This window comes from Clarias gariepinus, chromosome 3 (genome assembly GCF_024256425.1).
Source record: "Clarias gariepinus isolate MV-2021 ecotype Netherlands chromosome 3, CGAR_prim_01v2, whole genome shotgun sequence".
NCBI classification, from domain to species: domain Eukaryota; kingdom Metazoa; phylum Chordata; class Actinopteri; order Siluriformes; family Clariidae; genus Clarias; species Clarias gariepinus.
The window spans coordinates 32,833,059-32,847,820 of NC_071102.1; positions in this window are offsets into that span (position 1 = coordinate 32,833,059).

Below are 14,762 nucleotides of genomic sequence, written 5' to 3' on the forward strand. Positions count from 1 at the left end.
TCTATAAAAACTCAAACATGCTGCCTCTTAAAACGTCAAAATAAAACGTATCTTTTTTTCCGGCTTGGATTATCTGGATTATATGAACTCTGCCCAATCACCACAATACCATTATGCTAATTACCTTTATAAAGCTGACTACTAATTAGAGTAAAACATATTGACCCACACTGTTTTTTTAAGTTTTCTTTTAAATTTTAAATACTAATATTACAAAAGACTTTACCAATTAACACACAATAGCTGATCAAGTCAAACCAGGACTTTTAATTGTGCAGAATAACATAACACTGTTAGGAGATAAAAACTCTCTGTTGCAATGATCCTGTTCCTGTAATGTGCAAGTGGTGATAGTAAATGATGGTGTATACAGTTCCGACAGACAGATGCATCTCTTCTGCAAGTTGAAGACGAGTTATCCATAGATTTTTAATGATCAGGCATTCCACTTGCTAAATATTCATGGGAATGACTGCAGTGGTCTCTAAGTCACATCGTCATTACTCACAGATGTCAGTCTTCTTTAAAACGTTTGCACTATTCAAATGATTTACTGCAGCTAAGAGTCTCATTACGGTGCTGTGCTTGAAGTCTTTCACCCGAAATTTAATCACAAGTCCAGGGTTGACTTGAATGTCCCTCATCATCAGATTTATGTTCAACTTCATACTATGTGAAAGTGACATAAATGTAAATATATGCATATACAGTATAATTAGATTATACCTCAAGTTGCAAACATAATGTAAATTGTCACTTAATTTTCAATCAACTAGAAAAGATTTATTAAGGCATCTACTGCATAAAAAAACATCCATCTAGGCAACTAATTCTAAAACATTTTTTGCTAAAATAAATGGAAATAATAGTACTAGCACTCTGGATGGCTTTTGGTCATATAAATTACTGTTTGGGTCAAAGTTATTAGCCCAGCACTACATTTATTTCAAATGCATAAGTTTTACATATTAGTTAGTGTTGCTCCCAAATGAGCATTAAACATGAATGTTAACACTGAATTTGTCATAAACTAATTATTTAAAATTACGGTATGTGGGGTAATGAAAATATACCTCTAGAGTCTGAAATCCAATAGGACGATAGAGCTAGCCAAATTAGCTAAACGTTAGCAAGCAAAAAATTGTGGGTATTATGGCACATTGTTATGGAAGATTTGTCTCAGATACTAATATCCTCCAACAGGTAAAACTGCTAGCAGTAAACTTTATATATGAAATTTTGGGTATTAAGGCTGATCTGGCTACTAAAACGCAACAATGGAAAATGAGACATAGAGACGTGAAGCTGGTTCTAGTAGATCACTAGTTTAGTGAATATTTTGTGTGACAGAAGTATGTGTTTAATTATTATAATTATTATGGATATTCAAAGACACTGGTAATGTTAATAATATTCAAATCAAATATCTGTCCTTAGGACCGTTTTGGTAGTTTCTTGGGCATTAACATGTTAAACAATGCAATATTCCACCTAGAATATTATTCAGTGATGTAAAATGACATGTTTATGCGCAGATCTTTGAGAGCAACAGATAATTTAAAAAAAATTTGAGAGTAACTGAAAAAAGTTAGAGAACATGAATTGTTAGTGTAAGAGCATGCTTTTGGACAGCGCGCACCCAGCCACTGATATGTTGATGGATATAAAGAGGTCACGGCCTAGTCCCCATCCAGGCCCTTTGCCCAGCCCCCTCGCGTCCCTCTCTCACCCCTGTCTTTGTGCAGAGTGAGAGAATGTGACCTGGTTCTCATCCCTGCGTTAATGGTGAGGTCTGCAGACAAACCCGGAGCACCAGCTGCCTCTGCTTTCTCGGTCATCGCGGACAGACACGGAGAGAAATCAAACACACAATTAGTACACAACAGAAATGTCAATGGTCCAAGATTTACTTTAGGAGCATGGTATGTTAAAAATTACCCTGTGCACAGTAAAGGAATCTGCAGCGCAACAAGTGGATCTGCAGCCTGTCTATGTGTCTTCATCAGAGGCGACAGCTTCGTACAATGGGACAAAGGGTCCGTCAATCATAATCAAAAGGAAGAAGGACGGCAGTGTGGAAGGGTTTTTTGGAGAAAGGAGGGAGGACGGTGGGCTAGGGGGGGTGTTGGTATTGCTCTGTGTAGCCTGTATTCCTTGTTCTGATGTGGGACGACGGGGAGTATGACTGCTTTGGGAAACCCAGCACTGCTGAATAGAGGACCTCTTTTACTAATTGAGCAAAGACAGGAGTTACAAATCTCATTAAACAAGACCATTATGTCTCTAGAGCTATTGTCTATTCACAAAAACAGCAGCGGGTTGATGACTTCCATTCCTCATGAAATCCAAATGGACATTTTACAGTTTTGTGTAAAGTATCTGGGGATAAATGTGAATATATAACAATTTTTATGATAAAATGTGGATTTTCCAGATATTTTCTTAGATAAATTTATTAATGAGTCTTTGAACTATCATCTAATCCAATGCTCTTTAGATTTCCCCCATTCCCCAACTACAGGTATCAAGAGCAGTCATTAGCTTTAAACATGGGTTGTTTGTGTAATTGTAGTGGTTAATCAGCTTGTGCATGTTTTCCTCTCTCCAAACAACCACAACAGTTGTGTGTTGAAAAAATGTATGTGTATATATACTATGTACGTCAGTGTGCAGTAACAGTCTATGAACAAATGTCGACATATCAAGCATGTCATTTTGTGTATGTGTGTGTAAAAGAGTCATTAAAGTTGCATTTTGCAACGCATTTTTTTCTTTTCTTGCATAAGCCTAATGCTCCAGCTGCTGCAAACAAGACCACAGTGCAATAAGCGGCATCTCAAAGTGCTTCTCATAGACACCGCAGTCGCAGTGGCCATTCTGGTAGTTCAAGGATTGGTCCTATGCAGTTTGATTCTTGACAAAGAAAAACAATTACACAAAAATAGTTACAGGCAGACTGTAACATTTTCTTACAAGGTCTTAAAGGAAAAAGAAATGTTGTGGAAAGAGAGTGAGAGAGTGCAGGCCTCAGGCGTTATCTTTGGCATGCTGCTTCTCGGACACATTCCTGGAGCGTCTGGTCAGCTTTGGTTCAGCCTCTCTACAGTCTGCATCTCACAAACACACATACACACACACACACACACACACACGCACACACACACACACACACACACACACACAGAGCAAGAGAATAAGAGAAAGGAACATGGACAAAGAATGAAACTGAGCCAGGAAGTAAGAAAAGGCCTATAGGGAGGCACAAACAGAAGGAGAGACACAGCAGAAGAGACAAGAAGAGAATGAGACACAAATGCAAAGCAGCGCATGATGACAATGGAAGAACAAGTAAAAACACTGAGGATCAGACACAGTCTGAGGTCTGGACACAGACACATAAAAATATGGTAAATATTAAATTGGTTTAATGTGTAACACAGTGAAAGAAAAAAAAACAAGGCACACAGGTATAAAAAAAGTCTTAATTATCAGGACAAAATGAGCGCGTTAGCTATTTTAGCCTTCAGCAGGGTGTGATGTGTCTGGGCTTCACCCTCTTATTGTATATAAAAAATTACAACCAATCAGAAACAAGGATAAAGTCGTGTACAGTAATTTAGGTGAAGTCATGTGATCATGTATTATTATGAACATTAAAATACAGTAGATTTAAGCTACATTTATGGTAGAACTATATATATTTAAGCATAATAGTAAAAACTCTGTAAAGTATTATATATATTATATATGTATTTATAATAAGCCACAGAGATGGTGTAAAAAACTATTTCACAATTAAGTCCAGGTGGTTGCGTAACCTGGAGCCTATCACAGAAGACCTTGGAGATGAGGCGGGTAACACCCTAGACAGGATGCCAATCCATCGGCAGGTGCAGACACACACTCACTCACTCTCATCCTAGGAGGCTGAGGGCACAAGGCAGGGTACACGCTGGACAGGGTGCCAATCCATCGCAAGGCGCAAACACACACATTATGGACAATTTGGAAACGCCAGTTAGAAAAATCTAACTAGAGAAACCAGAGCACCCAGATGAAACCCACCGAGCACGGGGAGAACATGCAAATTTTATAAAAACAGACCTGAGGCAGGAATTGAAACCCAATCCTAGGCGACAATCCCAATCCTGGAGGTGCTAGGCGACAATGCTAACCACTATGATTCAAGATTCAAGATTCAAATAACTTTATTAATCCCAGAGGGAAATTGCTTAATATGCCACTGTGTTGCCACTTCTGTGCTTTTTGATTAATCACTTTATTTTATTAAAGGTCATAGAATGAATTATTAGTGCAAACCTTTACTTTCAAAACTTTTTTGGAACATTTAAGACACGGTTTTAGTACATGGACATCCACACACTCATTCACAAACAAGGCAAATTTGAAGCAGTCGTGCCACCTGCATGTTTTTGGCAGGAGCAAGGAAATCTGAGATCTCAGAGAAAAACCCACGACATTTACAATATAATCTGACAGAACATTCAAACACCTACAGCATGTCGTTTTGATCTACTTTGTAAAACCACGGACCTAAACACATGCACATGAGCTGAGAAGATTGAACACCTAGGTGAGCATTCTGAATTCACAGAAAACATGACCATCAAGAATAAAGGTATTGCAGCACAAATATTATTATTTATTGAGCATTACAATGAGCGCTCTCACTATCATAAAAAAATAATGACATTTATGATGTTTTTAGGAATTTGCTACAACGTTTGTTAGCTATTATATTAAAGCAGAGAAATTTTCACCAATTATTATTATTATTATTATTATTGATTATTATTGATTATTATTGTTGCTTATTATTATTTAAGAAAAGAAAATGAATCAAGAAATTGAGAGCAGGTCCTACTATGACAAATCTGTTGAACAAATGAAAACATTAATTGCATAGTGTAAAAGAGTAATGTCTGACTTGTCCTCCACCTGTTCCACTGACTGTTAAACTGATTAAAAGATTCAATCTCAGATCCTGCAGTTAACCTGTTCTGAGTTCAGACTGATGGCTGATTGTGTGTACGGAATCTGGAAGGCTTTTCTCGCCTGGCTGGACAGAAACCTGATCCCTTTCTACTAGGGAATGGGGAGAGGCCTGGAGCTCGTGCACGTCAGATGAGCTGTCCTGCTCAATCATGCCATGAAAACATGAGGGAGGAGAGAAGATTAAGGTGTAGGAAAACCGAAACTGCCATAATGTCCCAGGCTTAGGGTGTGTGAATGAATAATAGGGCAGAGCAAAGAGCGAAAGAACTTCTATTCTATTATGTCTCTGTCTGTCTGCTTTTCATTTCTCCCATTTCTCACTTTCTCACAACTGTTTACATGGGGAAAAAAATGCTTTGTCATGCCAGTCAGAATCATTTTCCTCTCCCAAAGACCTTCTCAGGGATCAGGATTTAACCCTGCTTTTGAAATTCAACTCTTAATTGTTCTTATTCCCCACCACACAGACGTGGTTGATGTCGTCTTAATGATAAGATAATAAAACATCATGAGTCTCTATATCATGAAAAAGTGTTTTCACAATAATAATATGATCTTTATCTAATTTTTAAGTCTTAAATACACCAAAATTATTTAGACAAAAGTGAAATTCTGTGGTTTAATGGCATTCTCAAATATTTTACCATAATTACAATTAAGATAATAAGAATAATTTGTTATGTTATGCGGTAAAATTGATATTCAGCAATCGATGTTTAGTCTGAAATCTCCTGGATCTGGTTGAGCCAAGAGTCAAAAAGAGTCACTCGCTTGATTCAATTCTGCTTGATCAATTCTGCTTGATCAATTCTTAAAGATCATGTACAGAAATTTGCCACAGAAGTTCACAATTCACTTGAGAACCGCTTGGTTTTAGCTTTTTTTGTGGAGAGGTGAACACCACCTTCACAAAGTAAGAGTCCTGCCACATATTTGTTCAGGCTAATTAACCTGCTGATTGTAATTTCCACAACTCTTCAGCCAGATAGGTGAGAACCATGTATATACCATATACTATACACATATGAAACTAGGAGATGTGGGAGGTCTGAGCACCAGAAAACACCACACACACACATGCACACACAAAATTAAATAATTACAAATGATAATTTGCAAAAGCAGCATGGTGGTTTAGTGGCCTCGCACCTCCAGTGTCCAGGGTAGATTTTTTTGCATGTTCTGTCTGTGCTTGGTGGGTTTCCTCCAGGTACTCAGGGTTCCTCCCACAGTCCAAAGACATGCAGATTAGGTTAACTGGTGTTCCCAAATTGTGCCCACAGTATGTGTGTGTGTGTGTGTGTGTGTGTGTGTGTGTGTGTGTGTGTGTGTGTGTGTGTGTGTGTGTGTGTGTGTGTGTGTGCCCTGTGATGGATTGGCTCTCTGTCCAGCCATGTGTCTGAAGTTTCCTGGGATAGGCTCCAGGTTTCCTGCAACCGAGTATATAGGGTAAGCAGTACAGAAGATGAATGAATGCATGAATTTGCAAAACATACACTATAAGGCCAAACATATTTAAAGACCTGACCATTACAGCCATACATACGTTTTTTCCAAACCGCTCCCAACACAAGGTGCCTTTGTGTCCTGTAGCATTACAATTTACCTTCACTGGAACTGAAAGAGCCAAACCGCTATCCAGCATGTCAACACCCCTGTGAGATCCCCAAAGCCAGCTCTGTGAAAACATGGTGTGGCCCTCCACAGAACCCTGCCCTAACCTATTTGGACAGAACTGGAACTGGAGCCTGTGCAAAATCGATGCTCTTGTAGTTGAATAAACATAAATCCCCACAGCCACACTCCAATGTCTAGCGGAAAGCCTTCTCCAGATGTAAGGTGGACCTAATTAGAAGAGTAAAAGGGGGAATAAATCTGGCATGTAATATTCAGCCAGCCTGAGCCAATCTGATGGTTAGGTGTCCAAAAACGTTTGACCATATAGTGTAACTTTATTCAGCTTCTGAAATGATATACTTCAGTGTGAGCTTTTAAAACAAAAGTTTTCCCAAGTCATGGTATTATTGTTTATATCTGACAATAGCCAACAATGTAAAATAAACAAAGTAATTTATTTATTCATTCATATATATAAAAATATATAAATTACCTGATTTATTTTACATTGTTGGCTATTGTTGGCTATTGGCTATTGTTCCCAATCCCAAGCCGTTGGATTGGGCCTGAAGCCTATTCCAATAGACTTAGGGCACAAGGTGTAAACAGGGCGTGCCAATCCAACGCAGGGCATGCTTACACACACACACACACACACTATGGGCAATTTGGGAACGCAAATTAGCCTAATCTGCATGTCTTTTGGGCTGTGGGACGAAACCGAAGTACGTGGAGGAAACCCATCAAACATGGGGAGAACTTCGGGAGAACATGCCAACTCCTCACACAGACCAAGGTGGGAATCAAACCCAGACCCTGGTAGTGTGAGGCCACAGTACTAACCAATACGCGACTGTGCTACTTGTTTATTTATTCATTTAGCTGAAAGTATAGCATCTGTGACTCAAAACCATTATTTAGGCAGCAAGATAATTTAATTATTGTACAAATTTCCCAGGAAGACAGTTTTTAAAATAATTTTTAAGTTTTTAAACACATGCTTGATTAATATACAAGTTGTGTATATACACTACTGTTCAAAAGTTTTAGAACACTTTTTAACTCCATGATGGTTTCTGATTTTTATTTCTTTCTACATTGTAAAGGAATGCTGAAGGCGTCCAAAAAAAGCATTAATCTCCTTTGAACAGTTAATATTAAGATGTTTCTGTTACTTTTCTGAAGTCTCTGTAAAGACTTCATAACGCCTCTGATCTGAGGTGCTGTTAATTGGTCATTTTTCAGGCTGATAACTCTAAATTAACTTCTCGTCTGCGGCAGAGGTAGGTTTTGGTCTCGCCCTCCTGGGATGGCCTTTGAGAGCCAGTTTCATTATGGTGCTTGACGGATTTTTCAAATGCACTTGACAATACTGTTCTTGCAAGAACTATCACAGAAAGGCTGACCTCTGTGTCTTAAAATAACAACTAACTGTTGTTTTTGTTGTTGTTACGTAATTACCTAATCCCATATGTGTTATTTTATAACACATGAATCCTCAGTATTGTTGTAGAATGTAGAAAATAAATCACTAAACAAAAACAAAGAAATTTGCAAGTGTTCTAAAACTTTTGAACGGTAGTGTGTATATATATATATATATTAGTGCTGTCAAAATTAGTGCGTTAACGCATGCGATTAATTTGAAATATTTAACGCATTAAAAAAAATTAACGCAATTAACGCAGTTGCAGTTTTTTTTATTTTCTGTTGTGGCCGACGTGTGTTCAACGTGCAAAGTAGTATGGATAAGACCAAGGAAGGACTTTTAGACGGAAAGTTTCAGTATAAAACTCTGCCGGATGGTCCTGTGGATAAAACAAAAGTAATCTGTACATTTTGCAAAGCCGAATTTAAATACCAGAGAAGTAATTCGTCTTTGACATATCACTTAAAAGCAAAACACCCCACCGAAACAATCTCTACAGGGCCTCGCCAATGTAAATTGCATTGATTGTTTTGAAATTCAAATGACACAAATGGCACATACCTGTGTTTTTATTTCTGTAATAAATATGGCTTTCAAGCCAACAGTTAATTTGGAGAATATTGATGGTTTATTGCAGGTATGTTGTTTACATGAGAAAATCTGTGTTACAAGTTAAACAAAAATTCCAATAAACAATCATATTTGAATTTAAATAGTTTCATTGTCTTGAGTTTACATTAATTATTTACATTTACATATCCAAAAAGTTTCAGTCTTTTAATTGTGATTAATCGCGATTAATTGCAAAAAATTGTGCGATTAATTAGTTAATTTTTTTTAATCGATTGACAGCACTAATATATATATATATATATATATATATATATATATATATATATATATATATATATATATATACATTTTTTTTTTAAATTATTATTATTTTACCCCGATTTTCTCCTTAATTTAGTCGTGTCCAATTCTTCCCCGTCACTAGGGGGCTCCCACATTAAGGCTACTACTACCACTTAGTTGGAAGGGGCGAAGACTATATCACATATTTCCTCCGTACCACGTGATGCCAGCCAACCGCATCTTTTCAAACTGCTTGCTCACGCACCGTTGGGGGGGTTGCGTAACACACTCGGAGGACAGTGCTATCCACTCCTTCTGCTTGCGTGAGTTCACAGACGCTCCTGATTGGCTGTAGAGCCATGATTAATGTGGGAGCACAAGTACCTCTCATCCCTCCTTGATTGGCCAATCAGCTCTCTAGACCTTCGGCTGCAAAAGGTTACAGCATCACCCGGGAATCGAACATCACTCGTGATCTCCGGAATATATATATATTTTTTATAGTTAAAAATATACCTTTTGGAGACCCCAGCACAAATACTTTTATGAATGAATAACTTCAATGAATAGTGGCCTCTAATTCATATCTCTATTTGAACACAGTTTGGTTACTATTCAGTTCCATCTCTAATACACACTTGTAGTTGTTTTTTTTATTATTCATCATGCATTGTTTTTTAGCATCCTCTTGTGTTAATTGCCTGTGTCTTCATGACTCATCTTTATTTGAGTCTGCTTACTTATTTTTGTTTGAGTGGCTACGATCCGGTTTATGAGTGCGTATCTTTACAGGCAGCTCTGTGGAAGCTCAGAACATTGTTTATATTTCCTCGAACTCATTCAGAAGTCCTGTGACATCTCCAGAGACACGGGCGGCAGTCCAACTCCTTTACGAGAGCATGAGTGAGCCAGGATTTTTGTTCTCTCTCTGTCTATTTCTCTCTCTTCACCAGGCTGTTTCAGAGGCTGTGACCTCTCTCCACGCCGTGCCAGCAGACTGCTCCAAGGCCATGCCGCTCACATCATTGTTTATTCAGCTTGAGAGCATCGCTTCTTGGCAAAGGGATGAATAAGTTATTCAAATTTCGGACAAGCAAAGATATAAACCCTGGGCATGCACATGAGTTTACAGAAATCTATCCAAAATGCGAGATTTTTGTTATTTCTCTTTTACAGTCACACATCATGAGCATCTTGAATTGTTTATCCAGTCTAAGAAGATTCATCTCTGCTGAGCACTTTGTTGGTTGCATCCAAATAACAGCCGCCTCTGCTTGGCCTTTCCCAATCAGAACACAAACACGCCTCTGTGATTTGGCTGAAACACACAACTCGTAATCTCATCATCAGCGCTCCTCAATACTCTTACTGTTATTCAACTTTTATTCTCCTCCTCTTTTTTGCTCCTCGTTCTCTTAAACAAACACACACACATGCACGCACACACACACGCACACACACACCCAAACACACACAAACATTTCACCACATTTCCTTTTTCACTCCATTCACCACCTTTTTTTTTTTTGCCCTTTTTTCTTCCTTGATCTTCCTTAAGCACACAAACACACGTTTAAACATCACACTCACATCTCTCATCACAATGTTTCCTCTCCTCTCGTAACACCAACCGGCGAGGCTGCCATGCCTCCTCCTGCAACTAATTTTCCCACACACAAACACACTCCTCTAAGAACACCCACACACTCAGCTTCATTGCCACAGTTTCTCCAATTCGTTCATTCTACTGTATCTGTCGTCCTCGTTATATCCTTTTATAATTGGACTTTATTCAATTTAATTAATTGTTTACAAAGCCTTACTAAACTTTCTCCTTAAAAGGAACAGTTTAACATTTCAAAAATAAAATCGAAACCATTTTGCAGAAAGCTCCGAAAATGGTCAAGATATGTTCAGTGTCTTTGCCCTTTCAGTTATGGGGTATTAAAGCTAGAAAGCTTTAAATAATCTTTGACCCTATCCACACATAAACAGACATTTCGAAAATGAGTCTTAATACATCTACTTCCCCCTCAAAAAAAAAAAAAAATCCTGTCCACATGAACAGCACGTTAAAATATCGCCAAGAAAAAGCAAAAACATACCAGAGGAACGATAGCACAATGTCGAATGAGTAAGGAAAAACATTAAAAGAATGCGTTTTGAGCAGGAGAGAAGGCTAAATTTGGAAAGACACCACTATTGTCAAAGTGAAAAATGACAAACACAAGGATTAAATTGTCTAGAACTGGTGATAAGGTGGAACTATTGCTATTGCTGGTCTGATCCAAAAGTTCCGAAAAAACATACACTTTCTGTGTTCATATGATCAAATCTGTGACCCAAAACTTTATTTTTGCATGAAGCAGAGAACATAGAAAACTGAAGGAAAATGATTTATGAACAGACCTGAGCGCTATGATCAAATTAACTCAGAAGTGGGAAGTCGTAACTGGGAATTACATCAACTACAAACTGGAAAGAAAACATGGCCGCCTTTATGTTTATCTTTTGTTAGCAGCTAAATACTCTACGTCTAGTCAGCTAACTGTGATGAGTTGATAAGTATATTTACTTCGTCTAAACAGTAAGTTGTAGAGTCTGTGTTAAGGATTTTACACCCTAATATTCCTTATGATGATAAATCTAAAGTCTTGTTTTAAACTTTTGCAAAGGTGACCGCAGTGAACTGCAGAAGTACCGTTGACCAACATTAGACCACATTCTTTTTCGTTGATAATTATGTTCGAGGTGCATTTTGGAGCCATTAAAATAAGAGAAAGATGAGCTGATGATCACTCGATTAGCTACCAGATTACCTGAGTCTTTGTGACACTGATAATAGTGGGACCTAGCAACTCATAGCTTCTGTGTTCATACGCAGTATTTTGTTGTGGACTTAATAACTTATTCAAAAGAGAAACATGCGTGTGAAAACATTTGAAGAAAGGAATGAGGAGATTAATTTGCAGAAGTTTGATTTATTATAATGTGATCACCTCAGATAGTGTGCAAATATGTGAATCCTCCTGGATTTGATGGAAATGTTAGCATTAGCTAATTCAGTGCTTCTTTTGCAAATTAGATGATTCTACAGAACATGTTGTGGTTTTTTACTTCATAAAATGATGTGTAGGTAACATTAACTAATACTGACATTTCAATAGCAAATAGCATAAAATGAAAAGCTACTGTGCTGGAGTAAGGTGTTTAATCACTTGTTCCACACACTACGTAGTGCCCTTGGTCAGGGGTTGAAGAAGTATTTAAGACACAACCTTGTATTCGAAGCTAGCTAGCTTTGTCGCTCGCAATAGCTGTGAAATACGACGTGACGGTTCAAAGGCAATTCAGAACGACTTGAAAGCAATTATAAAGGGGACAGTGCTGTTTAAAATGACATGATGTTATCAGATGTGTTTTCTTGAATGTGCTTCAGTGACTGGTTTTGAATGTAGGTTTTGACCATGGCATCTGGTAAGTAACATCGCTTTTGCTGTACAGATGTGGGCATCCCAAAGAGCCATGCATTAATACACACAGACAAAAAGAATTCCACTGTAAAATCTTAATTAGCAAGGATTTGTACACAGATGTTAATTTAATTACTAAATCATTAAAATATAAATCAGTTATAAATTACTAGGTATCATAGCTACTTCACAACCACTGAAGGGGTCTTTTTTCAATCCTTATACTCTCTGTGAGAATTTTGTGTTTGTGTGGATTTCCCTTAAGTTGGCCGGTCCAAAAGAAAAAAAGTCTTGGGGATAGATGATTTTTCTTTTTCCAGAGAAAGTCTTTAGATCCATCAGGATAACTTGATTACTGAAAAGAAATGGAAGCACGAATAATAATTATACCCGACAGGATAAAATAGTCTGGATCTCATATGCTCTATTGTTGGATTAAGATGTTTCCTCTCTCCATGAGCTCTTATGTTTCTTACACAACAGAGCCCGTTAGAGATGAGCGGTGTCGGGTGTTACTCTGTGCCCCAGGCTTAGTTTTAACCTTCCTGGAGTGCGCTGGTACAGAAAAGGTGGAATTGCTCTTTAGGGAACAGAGCTGTCCATCCCAAGAGGTCACTTCCTGTTCTCTTAAAGCATAATTTGAAACCACAGCCTTCAGAAAAATAAAGCCTAACCAACAAAGGAATGGAAAAACTTGATCACATTTACTGACACACAAGCACAATCTGTGGGTTTTACTGAGCGAGGGACTGCGTGACGGAGTGCGTGTGTGTGTTCTTGAATACGAACGTAGACTCATCATTGTTTGACAGGAGAACGAGTGTTTTTTCTGGTAGTGGGCTGTACCCCTGGTCCAGGAGGGTCACCGTCGCCTCGGGCAGCATACACGACCCCTCTCATGTGAACACCCACTTTTCTGGGCCTGAGCCAGGAAAGAATAGAGCTGTGTGTTTGGGTTTCGGTGGGAAAAGTGTCTCGCGGAATGTGACTTTGCGAGCGGCGTGGGGAGGGGAGGCCTGGCATGACTGTTCTTGTCTCTGTCTTAGCAGAAACATTCAGCTCCTGAGGCAACAGGACAAAAAGAGTGGGATCATGGATAAGGTCGAGGCCGGCCATAGCCACGCTCTCACAAAATTAAATTGCTGATATGAAATACACTGGACAGCACAACCATCTCCCGGATGCCACCACACTTCTGTTTCACATTTCAACAACAGCGTCTTTCTGTCTCACATACACAGAAAAGCTGGGAAACTGACCCTTCATCGTGTTCACGCCCATTCTTTTAGTCCACCAAAATACCTTTGAGTTCACAAGCTGTAAACAGAACCCATTGAAATTGTATAATAGACTTCATGCTAAGTGTAATTACTGTTAGCCAGACTCCTTTATTAGCAGTTTACCATCATGTTTCAGGGAAATATTCATGTTACTAACTATTTATCCCCTTTCCAATGTCAATAGACAATGTGTCATGACATTCATCCATCCATCAATGCATCCACTGTCTATAGGAATTATCCACTGTAGGGTCACAGGGTCCCTGGAACCTATGTCAGGGAAATTAGGGTACAAAGCAGTATACACCCTGAGTGGGGTACCAACCTGTCCGAGGGCAAACCCAGACACACCCAGTTTGGAAACACCAAACATACTGTGCATATGGTAAAGCCACCACTATGACTAAGACTTTGCAAACTCCATCCACAACGACAGCAGTTGAGATTCGAACCCCCACCCTGGAGATGTGATTAATCAAGAAAAAAAAAACACAGCTTATTATTTTACTTAACAAAACATAAACTCCTTTTGAAGTCTTGATGACTTCCCTTCACAGAAACATTACTGACTGTCATAAAGTATTTGACATTCCTTTACAAGCCTTTTTCATACTCCTTATTATTTATTTTAATTGTGTGCAATGCTTGCCTATGGAAGGTTGTTACTATAGAAATAACATTAACGTACTGCATGTACAGTATGTAAGAAAAAAAACATGTGCAACAAAACTGAACAATGGATAAAATGTTTAAGACTGCAGCAAAGTCACAGCCAAGTTGTTGTGCCAACTATTTAAACCAACTATTTATCCCCTAATACAGTACATTATGTCTCAGCTCTACATACACATAGCCTTTCTGATTCTCCACTTTCTTATGTAGTTAAAAGGAAGTGTAGATAGTTTTCTAGGTAGTGCTTTTCCAGCAGTGCTACGCCTCCTCAAAAATAAAACCAGCTTTAGTAATCGAATACCAGTATTACTCACAGCAGTGTCACACCTGTCACTGTCCATTAGGAAAAGCAGTAGATTTTCTTTTCTTTTTCTTTTTTTTTTTTCATTTCGGAAACAGTACTCTCTTAAAGCCCATATC